At 42.7% G+C, this 14,092-nt stretch overlaps 1 protein-coding gene across 1 annotated transcript in view; it reads left to right on the top strand.

Annotated features, from left to right (window-relative positions):
- Positions 1 to 5,895: 5,895 nt before the first annotated feature.
- Positions 5,896 to 14,092, top strand: part of LOC137658684 (DNA/RNA-binding protein KIN17-like) — a 52,817-nt gene continuing 44,620 nt past the window's right edge. The window contains exon 1 of the mRNA XM_068393662.1: positions 5,896 to 6,037. The gene's annotated coding sequence lies outside the window, so the exon portion shown is untranslated. The remainder of the gene's footprint in view (positions 6,038 to 14,092) is intronic.

The following is a 14,092-nucleotide window of genomic DNA, read 5'->3' as shown; positions in this document are numbered from 1 at the left end:
ACCCAGGCACTTCCCCCAATTTTGGGGGGTAGCCGACACCAACAATGAAACAAAACAAAAAAGGGGACCTCTACTCTCTACGTTCCTTCAGCCTAACCCGGGACTCAACCGAGTTCATATGGTACTGCTAGGGTGCCACAGCCCAACCTCCCACATTTCCACCACAGATGAAGCTTCATAATGCTGAATCCCCTACTGCTGCTACCTCCGCGGTCATCTAAGGCACCGGAGGAAGCAGCAGGGCCTACTGGAACTGCGTCACAATCGCTCTCCATTCATTCCTATTTCTAGCACGCTCTCTTGCCTCTCTCACATCTATCCTCCTATCACCCAGAGCTTTCTTCACACCATCCATCCACCCAAACTTTGGCCTTCCTCTTGTACTTCTCCCATCAACTCTTGCATTCATCACCTTCTTTAGCAGACAACCATTTTCCATTCTCTCAACATGGCCAAACCACCTCAACACATTCATATCCACTCTAGCCGCTAACTCATTTCTTACACCCGTTCTCTCCCTCGCCACTTCGTTCCTAACCCTATCTACTCGAGATACACCAGCCATACTCCTTAGACACTTCATCTCAAACACATTCAATTTCTGTCTCTCCGTCACTTTCATTCCCCACAACTCCGATCCATACATCACAGTTGGTACAATCACTTTCTCATATAGAACTCTCTTTACATTCATGCCCAACCCTCTATTTTTTACTACTCCCTTAACTGCCCCCAACACTTTGCAACCTTCATTCACTCTCTGACGTACATCTGCTTCCACTCCACCATTTGCTGCAACAACAGACCCCAAGTACTTAAACTGATCCACCTCCTCAAGTAACTCTCCATTCAACATGACATTCAACCTTGCACCACCTTCCCTTCTCGTACATCTCATAACCTTACTCTTACCCACATTAACTCTCAACTTCCTTCTGTCACACACCCTTCCAAATTCTGTCACTAGTCGGTCAAGCTTCTCTTCTGTGTCTGCTACCAGTACAGTATCATCCGCAAACAACAACTGATTTACCTCCCATTCATGGTCATTCTCGCCTACCAGTTTTAATCCTCGTCCAAGCACTCGAGCATTCACCTCTCTCACCACTCCATCAACATACAAGTTAAACAACCACGGCGACATCACACATCCCTGTCTCAGCCCCACTCTCACCGGAAACCAATCACTCACTTCATTTCCTATTCTAACACATGCTTTACTACCTTTGTAGAAACTTTTCACTGCTTGCAACAACCTTCCACCAACTCCATATAACCTCATCACATTCCACATTGCTTCCCTATCAACTCTATCATATGCTTTCTCCAGATCCATAAACGCAACATACACCTCCTTACCTTTTGCTAAATATTTCTCGCATATCTGCCTAACTGTAAAAATCTGATTCATACAACCCCTACCTCTTCTAAAACCACCCTCTACTTCCAAGATTGCATTCTCTGTTTTATCCTTAATCCTATTAATCAATACTCTACCATACACTTTTCCAACTACACTCAACAAACTAATACCTCTTGAATTACAACACTCATGCACATCTCCCTTACCCTTATATAGTGGTACAATACATGCACAAACCCAATCTACTGGTACCATTGACAAAACAAAACACACATTAAACAATCTCACCAACCATTCAAGTACAGTCACACCCCCTTCCTTCAACATCTCAGCTTTCACACCATCCATACCAGATGTTTTTCCTACTCTCGTTTCATCTAGTGCTCTCCTCACTTCCTCTATTGTAATCTCTCTCATTCTCATCTCCCATCACTGGCACCTCAACACCTGGAACAGCAATTATATCTGCCTCCCTATTATCCTCAACATTCAGTAAACTTTCAAAATATTCCGCCCACCTTTTCCTTGCCTCCTCTCCTTTTAACAACCTTCCATTTCCATCTTTCACTGTCTCTTCAATTCTTCCGCCAGCCTTCCTTACTCTCTTCACTTCTTTCCAAAACTTCTTCTTATTCTCTTCATATGACTGACCCAGTCCCTGACCCCACCTCAGGTCAGCTGCCCACTTTGCCTCACGTACCTTGCGCTTTACTTCCACCTTTTTCTCTCTATATTTTTCATACTTCTCTATACTATTATTCTGCAGCCATTCTTCAAAAGCCCTCTTTTTCTCTTCCACTTTTACCTTCACTCCTTCATTCCACCATTCACTGCCCTTCCTCATGCTGCCTCCAACAACCTTCTTGCCACATACATCACTTGCAATCCCAACAAAATTTTCTTTTACTAACTTCCACTCCTCCTCTAAATTACCAGTTTCTCTTACTCTCACCTCGTCATATGCCATTTTCAACCTTTCCTGATATTTACTTTTTACCCCCGGTTTTATTAACTCTTCAACCTTCACTACCTCCCTTTTACATCCACCTACTCTATTCCCCCACTCTTTTGCTACAACTAATTTTCCTTCCACCAAAAAATGATCAGACATACCGTTTGCCATACCCCTAAACACGTGCACGTCTTTCAATCTTCCAAACATTCTTTTACTTATCAACACATAATCCATTAATGCCCTTTCTACTACTCTTCCATTTGCCACTCTTACCCATGTATACTTATTCTTATCTTTCTTTTTAAAGAAGCTAGCACTTATTACCATCTCTTGTTCAACACACATATCTACCAGTCTCTCACCACTCTCATTTTCACCTGGTACGCCATACTTCCCAATGACACCTTCTACCTCTCCAGCGCCCACTCTAGCATTTAAGTCACCCAATACAACTACATAATTCCTTCTACCCAGTCCTTCTACACACCTAGTTAATTCATTCCAGAACTCATTCCGCTCTCCTTCACTTTTCTCACTACCTGGCCCATACGCACTGACAAACGCCCAACATTCCCTACCCAACCTAATCCTTACCCACATTAACCTAGATGATATCTCCTTCCATTCCACTACTTTACCTGTCATCCATTCACTCAGCAATAACGCCACACCCTCTCTCGCTCTTCCCCTTTCAATCCCAGACACTCTACCAGACATTTCACCAAACATCACTTCACCCTTTCCTTTCATCTTTGTCTCACACAAGGCCAATACATCCATCCTTCTACTTCTAAACATACTTCCAATCTCACATCTTTTACTCTCTATCGTATTACATCCACGCACATTCAAACACCCCAAAACTAGAGTGCGGGGAGCAGTCACTCTCCCCCCAGCTCCATCTCCTTGTCGGTGTCTCGTAGGAATTTTATACAGGAGAGGGGGTTCCCAGCCCCCTCGTCCCGTCCCTTTTAGTCGCCTCTTATGACACGCAGGGATAACGTTGGCGCTATTCTAATTTTTATATGCCCCCGCGGCCACAGGGGGCAAGTAATAATAATAATAATAATAATAATAACAATAATGATGATGATGATAATAATAATAAATGCTACTAATCACATGCCATTCTTTTTATTCAAATACAAGTGGACTAGGCAAACCTAGCACTTTTGGGTAACACTAAATTTCACCTTCATTCTATATAGATTCGCCAACATAAGCATATACTAATTGATTTACACTGACTGCCTACTATGGCAAGAGTTGAATTTATCAGAACTGAACGTCCAAAATATCTAAGAGAATTGCTACATATCGTGCAGCCAACAATTCGTGTGGACACGAGAATAGTTACAGATGGTTTCAAATTATTGGAACCAAGATATAATGTCTTACTGTAGCTTCTAAAACTTTCAAATATGCGGCCCATGACTATACAACAAGCTCCCACTATGCATCCCAAAGACTGGGGATGTTAAGGCTTTCAAGAGGCAAATGAAGACTTTCTTGTTTTCTAAGTGCTTCGATAATGTGGATTTGACAATAAACGAGCGTTATGCGGTGTGAAAAGCCGAAGGCCTTGGAATGTATACCATGGAATTAATTATGATAGGACTTGTAAAGAGTAGGGTTCCCCTGCAGCACGGAACCAGAAAAGCGACCCTTAAAGCAAAGTAGACCAAGAAGAAAAAACCATCCAGTTCACTTCCTTGGTTCAGCATTCTCCGTAGTTAGCCTTCATATACACCAAATCCTTCAAATTAGAGGCTAGGTTCTAATAGCAAAATTGACCTTTACTCTTGTGGCAATATTTTCTTACTTCCTAGCTTTCCTCTGTAATATCAATTTTGGCCCCAAATTATTTTAGTCGGTGAATAACTATTGTCAAAATTTTCGATTTGATTAGCAAGAAGTTAAACAAATTTTCATCTCTCGTTTGACATTTACTTCAACTTGGAATTATTTATTGGTTTTATAGATGGAGTGTTTTCGCATATTGAATGTGTTTTATTACCGCCATCAATGGTATATTATTATTATTATTATTATTATTATTATTATTATTATTATTATTATTATTATTATTATTATTATTATTATTATTATTATTATTAGCCTATTATTATTATTATTATTATTAGCCAAGTATAACCCGAGTTGGGAACACAGGAGGATATAAGCTCTGAAATGCCAACAGATAGAAATAGCCCGGTGAGGAAAGGAAATAAATAAAATACATGAGAAAAATGAATAATTGATCTAAAATATTGTATGATCAATAACAACGTCAAAATGGATAATATATCATATAATAAATCATGAAGAGAAACTTTTGTAGTTTGTGTCTTAGTATCTGTTTGTTACCAGGATTATATTGAGAATTAAATGAGTATTTTTACGAAATTTTGACAAAGATGGAAGTCCTCGGTCCAAGCAATAGATGTTTGAATATTGAAAGAGAAGAGTGGTTACAAAAATCAGTTGACTCATACATATGCAAAAGTAAATGTATTTGTTGTGCTTCCAACACATTTTCTCTATAAAACTGGAGTTTTGCCGAAATTTTCCACATATCAGTAGGCCTAGTTGTGTTTTTACCTTTTCATTCTGTCGTTTTTCAACAATTAATTCACTCACATATTTACTGGAACTCATTTTATTCGTAACATATTAGGGTATTTCACATATCCAAAGTTTATAGATTCAAATTTTACAATCACTATTAGTTTTTTACTTAGTTCATATTTACCACAAAATAATGATATAAAATTTGATTTGTTTCGAAAGCTATGCATTCAATTTCGACCGTATAAAATTATTGTTTAGTATCAAAATGATCATGACTTGAAATCATGAAATTATAAGCGTTTCTATATATAAAATCCTACACTATAGGCCTAGCTGGTTTAATTAGAAACCGTCAGAACTCTCATTATTATTATTATTATTATTATTATTATTATTATTATTATTATTATTATTATTATTATTATTATTATTAGCCAAGCTACAAAACTAGTTGGAAAAGCCAGATGCTGTAAGCCCAAGGGCTCCAACAGGGAAAAATAGCCCAGTGAGGAAAGGAAATAGGGAAATAAATAAATGAGAACAAATTAACAATAAATCATTCTAGAAACAGTAACAACGTCAAAACAGATGTCATATATAAACTATAAAAAGACTTATTGAGAATGCAAAAGGCTACAACAATTGATGAGTAATTCTTTTGCCTCCCACTTAGGAAAAATTCCACCAACTAAATATAGAAAACTATTGAAATAGTTGAAACAACAGACCGATGGATTAAAACCCCCAATAAAGACTAAAATAGTAAGGATAAAAAAGTAATGTTTGTTATGTAGAGTGATAAAGATAATATGCTTCAAAGCATTTTCTTATCGAGAATAGTGTAGTGTGTAGAGAAATGGCAGGTAAATACGAAATTACTCAACAGTGTACACAAATCGAGTTATTACTACCATTCATTACAGGAACCCAGAGAAGAAGACACCATGAAACGGAAAATTAAAAGTGAAAGAAGTTGAAAAAGTAGTTTCATATCCAAGTGGAGAAGGAGAGCCGTGACAAGGTCTTGAGTATCTATTGCTACTACTAGACGTTAGACGCCAGACCTGAGGCTGAGAGACGGTCGCTAGTCGCTAGCTAGACCACAATTGTCACAACTGTGATTACATTACTGTGGCTGGAAGCTAAAGGTATGGTTAATTTTGACTAGGCTCAAGTTTTTTATTATTAGTGAAAAGCTTAGCTATCCTATGCTATATCCTTATTTTTTAAAGTGCTGTACTTGGGAAACTAGGTTGGCGGGGCAGCTTTAGTCTAGGCTTTTTTATTAATAAAAACCAACTTTTCCTTATAGAAAAATGCCCGTTTCCTTCGAAAAGGACATAAATTTTGGAGCCTTTGTGTATCACCGGCCACTTCCTTCTGTGTGGATTAAAAATGGACAACAACTAACTTGAACTTAACCCCTTAACCTAACCTACAAGCCGTTTCCTTACCTACTTACCTAACGGTCCTGCCACCCTCCTTACACAGCGTTTTATCGGGGTGTATGTATCATAGCGGCCACGTGTATGTATTATTATGGTCAACTTATGGTTTCATTGTAGTGTATTACATGGCAATGTATCCTAGTATTCCAACTACTTTTTCTTATAGGAAAAATTACGCTCCCTTCGAAAATAACACTCGTTCCCGTCGCAAATGAATAGTTACAGAAATATATATACATCTATATCCTCCGATAATGGGGGACCCCCTTTGGGAACCCGGGGTTTTGGGTGGGGAAAACATACTGGGGAACTGATATATAACCGTAAATCAGTCCTTTTCTTCTCTATACATTTCCTTCTTGTATTTATTATAACCGTAGGAAAATACAAATCAGTATAACTGGATATATTTGGGAGGAGCCGTTTCAAAGGTTATTTCTTGTAGTAATACAGTAACCAGTGCTGCCAACGCCTGATGTAGATTAAATGTTAGCATTCCATGCTAACATTAGCACCCATTTGTACGTTCATTCGTTCGCTCCAGTTTCTGACCTGAGCATATATAACCCCCCTGCGCAGGAGTTTTTCTCCCTAATTACTCTTTTTTTTTACCGTATTATTTTCTCATTGTATATTCCCATTCACTATTATTTATCATACATTCCATTTTCCCTTCCTATATTGGGTTTATTTTTTTGGTTATTTCCTTTCCCATTTGTACGTACGTTCGTTCGCACCAGTTTCCGTCCTGCGCATATATCACCCCCCTTCGCAGGAGTTTCCTCTCCCCAATTACTCTTTATTACCGTGTTATTTTCTCATTTTATATTCCCATTCAATATTATTTATCATTCATTCCATTTTTCCTTCCTATATTGGGTTTATTTGTTTGGTTATTTCTTTATCTCTTCCCGGTTGCACATAAATACTTACTCTGGACTAGTTTTTTTATCCAGTTAATTCTCGGTATGATCACCTCATTTTATATTCCCATTCAATATTATTTACCGTTCATTCCATTTTATCTTCCTATATTGTTTTTATTTATTTTTGTTGGTTAGTTCCTTTTCTCTCCTCTGTGTCCTATAAATCTTTTCTTTGGTCTAGTTTCCGTATTTAGTTCATTCATGTTTACCCGCTTGTGTTCTATGTTTTTCCCTTAACCAATCACCACTCTAGGCCTATGCAGATATCTCCCTACCCCCCCCCCCCCCTTCCTTTATCTCTTTGACCGCTCTTTTCATACCCTTTGTTCCAATGCCTTTCCCGTTGTAACCTTTGACCTGGTGAGACGTTCTTCGTTACAAGTGCGGTTTCTTTTTTCGTATTTTGCGATGGAGCATATTATAGAATCTTGTACCGGCTGCAGTATTCCGTACCTAAAAGCAGTGGCTCAATTCCATGGTGATTTTTTTGATGCTTCAGGTAATGTTGAGCATTTTCTTAAATCTCACAACGTTATTCCTCAGCGTTTAAACTGCCCCAAGTGTCGTTCTCTTTTATCTTATAAGGGAGACATTCACGGGTTTTATTGCTCTACTGAAACCATCATTCGTAAAACTAAGAAGAAACGTCGTTGTGGTTATACCGTTACGGCCTATAAAGGTACTTTTTTGGACAAAAGTCGTCTACCCCCATGGAAGATAATATTATGTGCCAACCACTTTTTGCATAAACATTCGGACCATGAGACCCTCATGGATGGTATCGACATATCTTCAAAGACTAGTGTGGATTGGAGAAGTTTCTGTTCGGAGGTTACCGAATACTTCTTCGATAATCAAGAGGCGATTGGTGGTGATGGAGTTACTGTTGAAATAGACGAAACTCATTTTGGTAAAGCTAAATACAACCGTGGTAGACCGTTAAGTGCCATATGGGTCTTTAGGGGTATTGAACGTGTGTCCAAGAAATTTTTCATTATCCCTTTAGTTCCCCCCCTTTCTACTAAACGAGATGCTGCTACTCTAATTCCCCTCATCCAGAAGTATATTAAACCTGGTAGTATTATTATCAGTGATAAGTGGTCTGCATACAACTCTCTATCGGAAATTGGTTACGTTCATAAGTCTATTAATCATTCGGAGCATTTCGTTGACCCCCTAGACCCAACCATCCATACTCAAAATATAGATCGTCTCTGGAGAGAAGTGAAGGAGTGGGTTCAGAGGCCTGGAATCAAGACTGAATATTTCAAACAAAATTTTTCCAGGTTCTTTTTTACCCACTACTATCCTCAACATACGTTACTCCACCCCTTTTTCATTACTGCCAGTCGCCTCTACCCTCCTTTACAGCAACAGACAATCGACCCCCCCTACCCACAAGACCCCGATGACCCCCATCCATCCTCATCCCATTCATAGAAGTTAATCCGTCAGTCTCTTCCTTCCGTGTCCAGCAAGTTTTTGTAGTTTTCTTCATAAAAGTAAGTCATTCCTCAATAGTCATTATTCGTGTTTTGTGACCGGGGTACTTCTAGGCAAGGTTAGGTGGGTTTGTTAGGTTCTGTGGCCTTTCTGTACTTTTTATATATTTCGTAACAGTTATATGGAAAAATTATTTAATATACCTGTGGAAATATTTAGTAGTTCTACCACTAGTAATGACATCGTATCGTTGGTAGTTCTGTGTACCATTCGTCACCGTTGGTAGTACTGTGTATCAAGGTAAGTCATTCCCCAATTCTTATTATATGTGTTTTGTGACCGGGGTACTTCTAGGCAAGGTTAGGTGGGTTTGTTAGGTTTTATTGTGTAATAGTTATATGGAATAATTATTTAGTTTACGTATGGAAAGATTTATTATTTCTATCTCTAGGAATGACATCGTGCCGTTGGTAACACTGTGTACCATTCGTCAACGTTGGTAGTTCCGTCAACCATTGGTAACGTTGCTAATGTTATCGTCCCCTACATCTGTTTTTTAAATATTTTAACTCAATATATATGTCAACAGTGTTAATATTTATATGGTTCATTTGTATTGTATTTCATTGTGTGATTTCGCACAGGAAATATATGATTTCCTATAGTAGATATCGTGATTTAACTGGTTTTCACATTCATTTCATCCGTAATAACATCAACCAATTCGCCAACTTATAGCTAACCGAATTGGTTGATCTGTTTGTTTGCGATTGAAATGATCATCAAAATCGGTTAAATCACGTTATTTGCTATAGGAAATCATATATTTCTTGTGCGAAATCACACCATGTAATTCTATACAAAATTACCCAACTTATAATTCGGCAGTGTAAGGCGGTCGCGGGGCACCGATAACCCCCCCCCCCCCACACTAGGTAAGTAGGTAAGGTCATGTCTTGTAGGTTAGATTAGGGGGAAAGTTTATGTTAGTCGATGTCCATTTTTAATCCACGCGGGAGGAACTGGCCGCTAATATACAAAGGCTCCGTTTTATCAAGTAAGCCGTAATCATACATACAGGTGGCCGCTATCCTACATACACCCCCTTATTTTGTCGCAAATAAATACTTAATGTAATATATATATATATATATATATATATATATATATATATATATATATATATATATATATATATATATATATATATATATATATATATATATATATATATATATTCACTTTCAGTGATTGTTGCTTTTTGTGTGACAGTGTTAGTACAGCAGGTTTTCAAGAATGGAGAACCTTCCCTTCTGACCTTTCTCCCTTGGACATCGGTCATCCCGTTGGCGCATGGCCTTCCGTGTAACTCGGCCACTGCCGCAGGGAAATCGTCATTGTTTGGATTCACCTCCATTCGGGTGTTATCTTCACCTTCCCCTCTACGTGTTCTTAGAAGGAATCTGCTGGAGGAAGGGAGTGCGACCCTTTCAGAGCTTGACTTTGGTCTTGCTCTTTCTCAAAGTCAACGCCGCTCACTTTATGTTGGCGGCCGGCAGAATGGTCTGCAGGGGGAACACCCTTCCCGTTCGCAGGTTAGGTTCTGCTTCGGAATGGGTTTATTCATTAAGTGAAGTTATAACCGTTTGTAATTCAACTTTTCAACTTCATCTCTCCCACCTTCCCGCCGGAGGGTTGAGTGGTTCTCCCGAGTAGTTAATCTTCTCAGCCGGTTTAATTAATTGTAATTCTTGTTTGTTCCGTAACCGAAATACAAAACCACGCTATTTACATTGGGTTTACCTTTTAGCGCAGCTGAAATGGCGAGCCATTAGAATTTAACGAGGGTGTATTACCCCCGCGCTAGTTAGCGGGGGGGGGGTAGGGGAGTGGTAACTAGCTACCCCTCCCCCCCTCACACACAGGTGAATGCTCACTTTCACTTTTGGCTCGGACTGGGACAGACGTCTCTGTCTTGGTCCTCGCTTGGCAGCCATTGTTTGTTTTGTCTTTACTTAATCGCTTACTTTTCTTTTACTCAATATATATGTAAACATGTTTTCATGTTTCTATATATATTTGAGTATAGAAATCAGTAATTGTTCCGTAACCGAAATACAAACCACGCTATTTACACAGGGTTTACCTTTTAGCGCAGCTGAAATGGCGAGCCATTAGAATTTAACGAGGGTGTATTACCCCCGCGCTAGTTAGCTGGGGGTAGGGGAGTGGTAGCTAGCTACCCCTCCCCTCCCTCACACACAGATGAATGCCCACTTTCACTTTTGGCTCGGACTGTGACAGACGTCTCTGTCTTGGTCCTCTCTTGGCAGCCATTGTTTGTTTTGTCTTTACTTAATCGCTTACTTTTCATTTACTCAATATATGTAAACATGTTTTCATGTTTGTATACATATTTGAGTATAGAAATCAGTAAGTTTCCTTTTCAGATTTGTGTGTGTAGTGTACTTACCCACGTGGTGTCCTCGGCAGTTGGCCGCCACGGCGTTATGGGTGGCGATCGAGTTTGACTTATGTCTTTCTCTCTCTCTCTCTCTCTCTCTCTCTCTCTCTCTCTCTTGAGGTCGTTCACCCTTTTACTACGTGTTACTACGCCCTTGTAGCTTCCTTTCCGTGTGGGGGGGTTGCTACGCCGTACGTTTGTCTCAATTAGTTTATGAATCTAATTGTATTTGTTGATTTTTCAGCTTTGTAGAACGATTCCTTTCGGGGTTTTCGTTCTTTCTTTAGTGTTCATTCATTTTTGAATTACATAATTACATAGTTACATAATTATAATTGTTATAATTCTGTTTTGGTTACAGCTCTCCTTCCGTGAGTGTAAGTGGTTGTGAGGGCACGTGCCTGTTGTGTAATTCTTGTTCCTTTCCCTCGGGATTCCTCTTCGGAGCCTTCCCGGGGGAATGACTGTGTACTAATGTTTTTTTTTGTTTTATTTTTTTACAGTTACCGATCTAGTTCGTTTCTGTAATATGGCAATAGTGTGAGCTGTCTTGTTGAGTCCTGGGGATTCGGCTGTTGCTGCCTCCCCCCTTGTGTTTTCGTCAGGGGCGTGTCTCCTTCTACTGGAAGTACTCCCGTGACGACGGACAACTCTCCAGTTCATTTTAGAACTCTCAGGAGGCTTGCCTCCTTGGGCAGGTAACTTTCCTTCCGAGGGAAGTTTTTCCTGTCCAGGCTTGAGTTTTTCCCCTTATGGAGGGTTCTCCTCTTGCCTTTTTTTTGTGGGACTATGCTCTTGGTGCTGAGCGGTCACACCTGCAGTTTCGCTCAAGGGGCTGGGCAACTGCAGGAGCTCCTCTTCGGAGGATTGGTCCTTTTAGGTCACTGCTGATATGTCTCTTCTACGAAGTGTTTCTCTTTCGTTCGCGAGAGTACACTCATAGAGACTCCTCTTCGGAGGTTTCTTCTCATCTCCCTATAAGGGTCCTTGAGGCGCCTTTTTGAATCTCTGTTTGCAGCCTACAACTCCTTTTTCTCGATCTGCCGCCTTGGTGCAAATGGACAGCAGTCTGATCTCGTCTTCCGACGGGCAACGGTCTTCCCGACGGACAACGGTCTTCCCGACGGACAGCGGTCTTCCGACGGACATCAGTCTCCCGGCGGACAACGATCCCTTCGGGGCAAAGGGTTGCCTCCCACGGGGGTTCTTCCCTTGCATGTCAGGGTTTCCCTGCGCGCCCTTCTGCTGTGTTCTCTCCTGCTCCTGCTCAGTGTTAACGCACAGGCGCTCTTCTGCTCATCAGCGCTCTTCTGTTCGTCAGCGCTTTCATGATGATCATCCCTGCTGTTCCTGTTGGTTCCTGTTACGCGCCCACGTTTGCCCTCGCGATCTAGAACTTCGGTTCAGGTCGGGGTCAAGGACTCTTCTTCTATACGCAGGCTTCCACGCGTAGCCTTCTGCTCGTCAGCGATCATCAGCTCGCCAGCGATCATCAGCTCGCCAGCGATCATCAGCTCACCAGCGATCACCTGTCTCTAGGCGATCTCCGGTTTGCCCACGTGTGTTACAGCCGGCACGCCAACGTTCTCCAACTCTTCTGAAGGAACATGGTTCGCCATCGCGCTACCCTCAACTGCGGATGCTGATCGCCATCGCGCGACCCTCAACTGCGGAGGCTGATCGCCATCGCGCGACCCTCAACTGCGGAGGCTGATCGCCATCGCGCGACCCTCAACTGCGGAGGCTGATCGCCATCGCGCGACCCTCAACTGCGGAGGCTGATCGCCATCGCGCGACCCTCAACTGCGGAGGCTGATCGCCATCGCGCGACCCTCAACTGCGGAGGCTGATCGCCATCGCGCGACCCTCAACTGCGGAGGCTGATCGCCATCGCGCGACCCTCAACTGCGGAGGCTGATCGCCATCGCGCGACCCTCAACTGCGGAGGCTGATCGCCATCGCGCGACCCTCAACTGCGGAGGCTGATCGCCATCGCGCGACCCTCAACTGCGGAGGCTGATCGCCATCGCGCGACCCTCAACTGCGGAGGCTGATCGCCATCGCGCGACCCTCAACTGCGGAGGCTGATCGCCATCGCGCGACCGCACACCTGCGGAGGCTGATCGCCATCGCGCGACCGCACACCTGCGGAGGCTGATCGCCATCGCGCGACCGCACACCTGCGGAGGCTGATCGCCATCGCGCGACCGCACACCTGCGGAGGCTGATCGCCATCGCGCGACCGCACACCTGCGGAGGCTGATCGCCATCGCGCGACCCTGCTCATGCTGATAGCCATCGCGCGATCGCCCACCTGCAGAGGCTGCTCGTCATCGCGCAACCGCCCATCTGCGCATGCTGATCACCATCGCGCGATCGCCCTCCTGCACATGCTGCTCGCGATCGCTCACCTTCGCATATTGCTCGCCAACGCACGATCGCTCACCTACGCATGCTGCTCGACCATCGCGTCGGCATAACACAACGCGCCATCGCCAACCTGCGCGTTAGCGCTCACCAGCTCACCACCAATCGCTTGTTGATCCATATCGCCAGCGGTCTTCCTCGCCCACGCGGCAGCGCGTTTCCTCGCCATCGCGCTAACGCTTGCGTTCGCCGCCTCGGACTCGCGCTCATCCACCTGCCCAACCGCGCGACCGCTTGCCTGTGCGCCCGCGCGACCATTCGCCTGCGCGCCCACACGCCCACGTGCCTGCACGTCTACGCTCATGCGCGTCCGCGCCCATGCTCTCCAATGTTCGCCCACGCGCGAACCGACGGTTTTCCATCACGCGGACGGATGGTGTTCCGTCGCGCGAACCTACAGTGTTTCTTCGCACAAACGTCGGCTTATTTCTTGCAGTATCCATTGCTCGTCTATGTGTTATCGCTCGCCGACCACCAGCTCTCGCCCTTCTTACC

Source organism: Palaemon carinicauda, chromosome 19 (assembly GCF_036898095.1).
Source record: "Palaemon carinicauda isolate YSFRI2023 chromosome 19, ASM3689809v2, whole genome shotgun sequence".
In the NCBI taxonomy this organism is placed as follows: Eukaryota; Metazoa; Arthropoda; class Malacostraca; order Decapoda; family Palaemonidae; genus Palaemon; species Palaemon carinicauda.
This window is presented reverse-complemented; position numbering and strand designations above follow the sequence as displayed.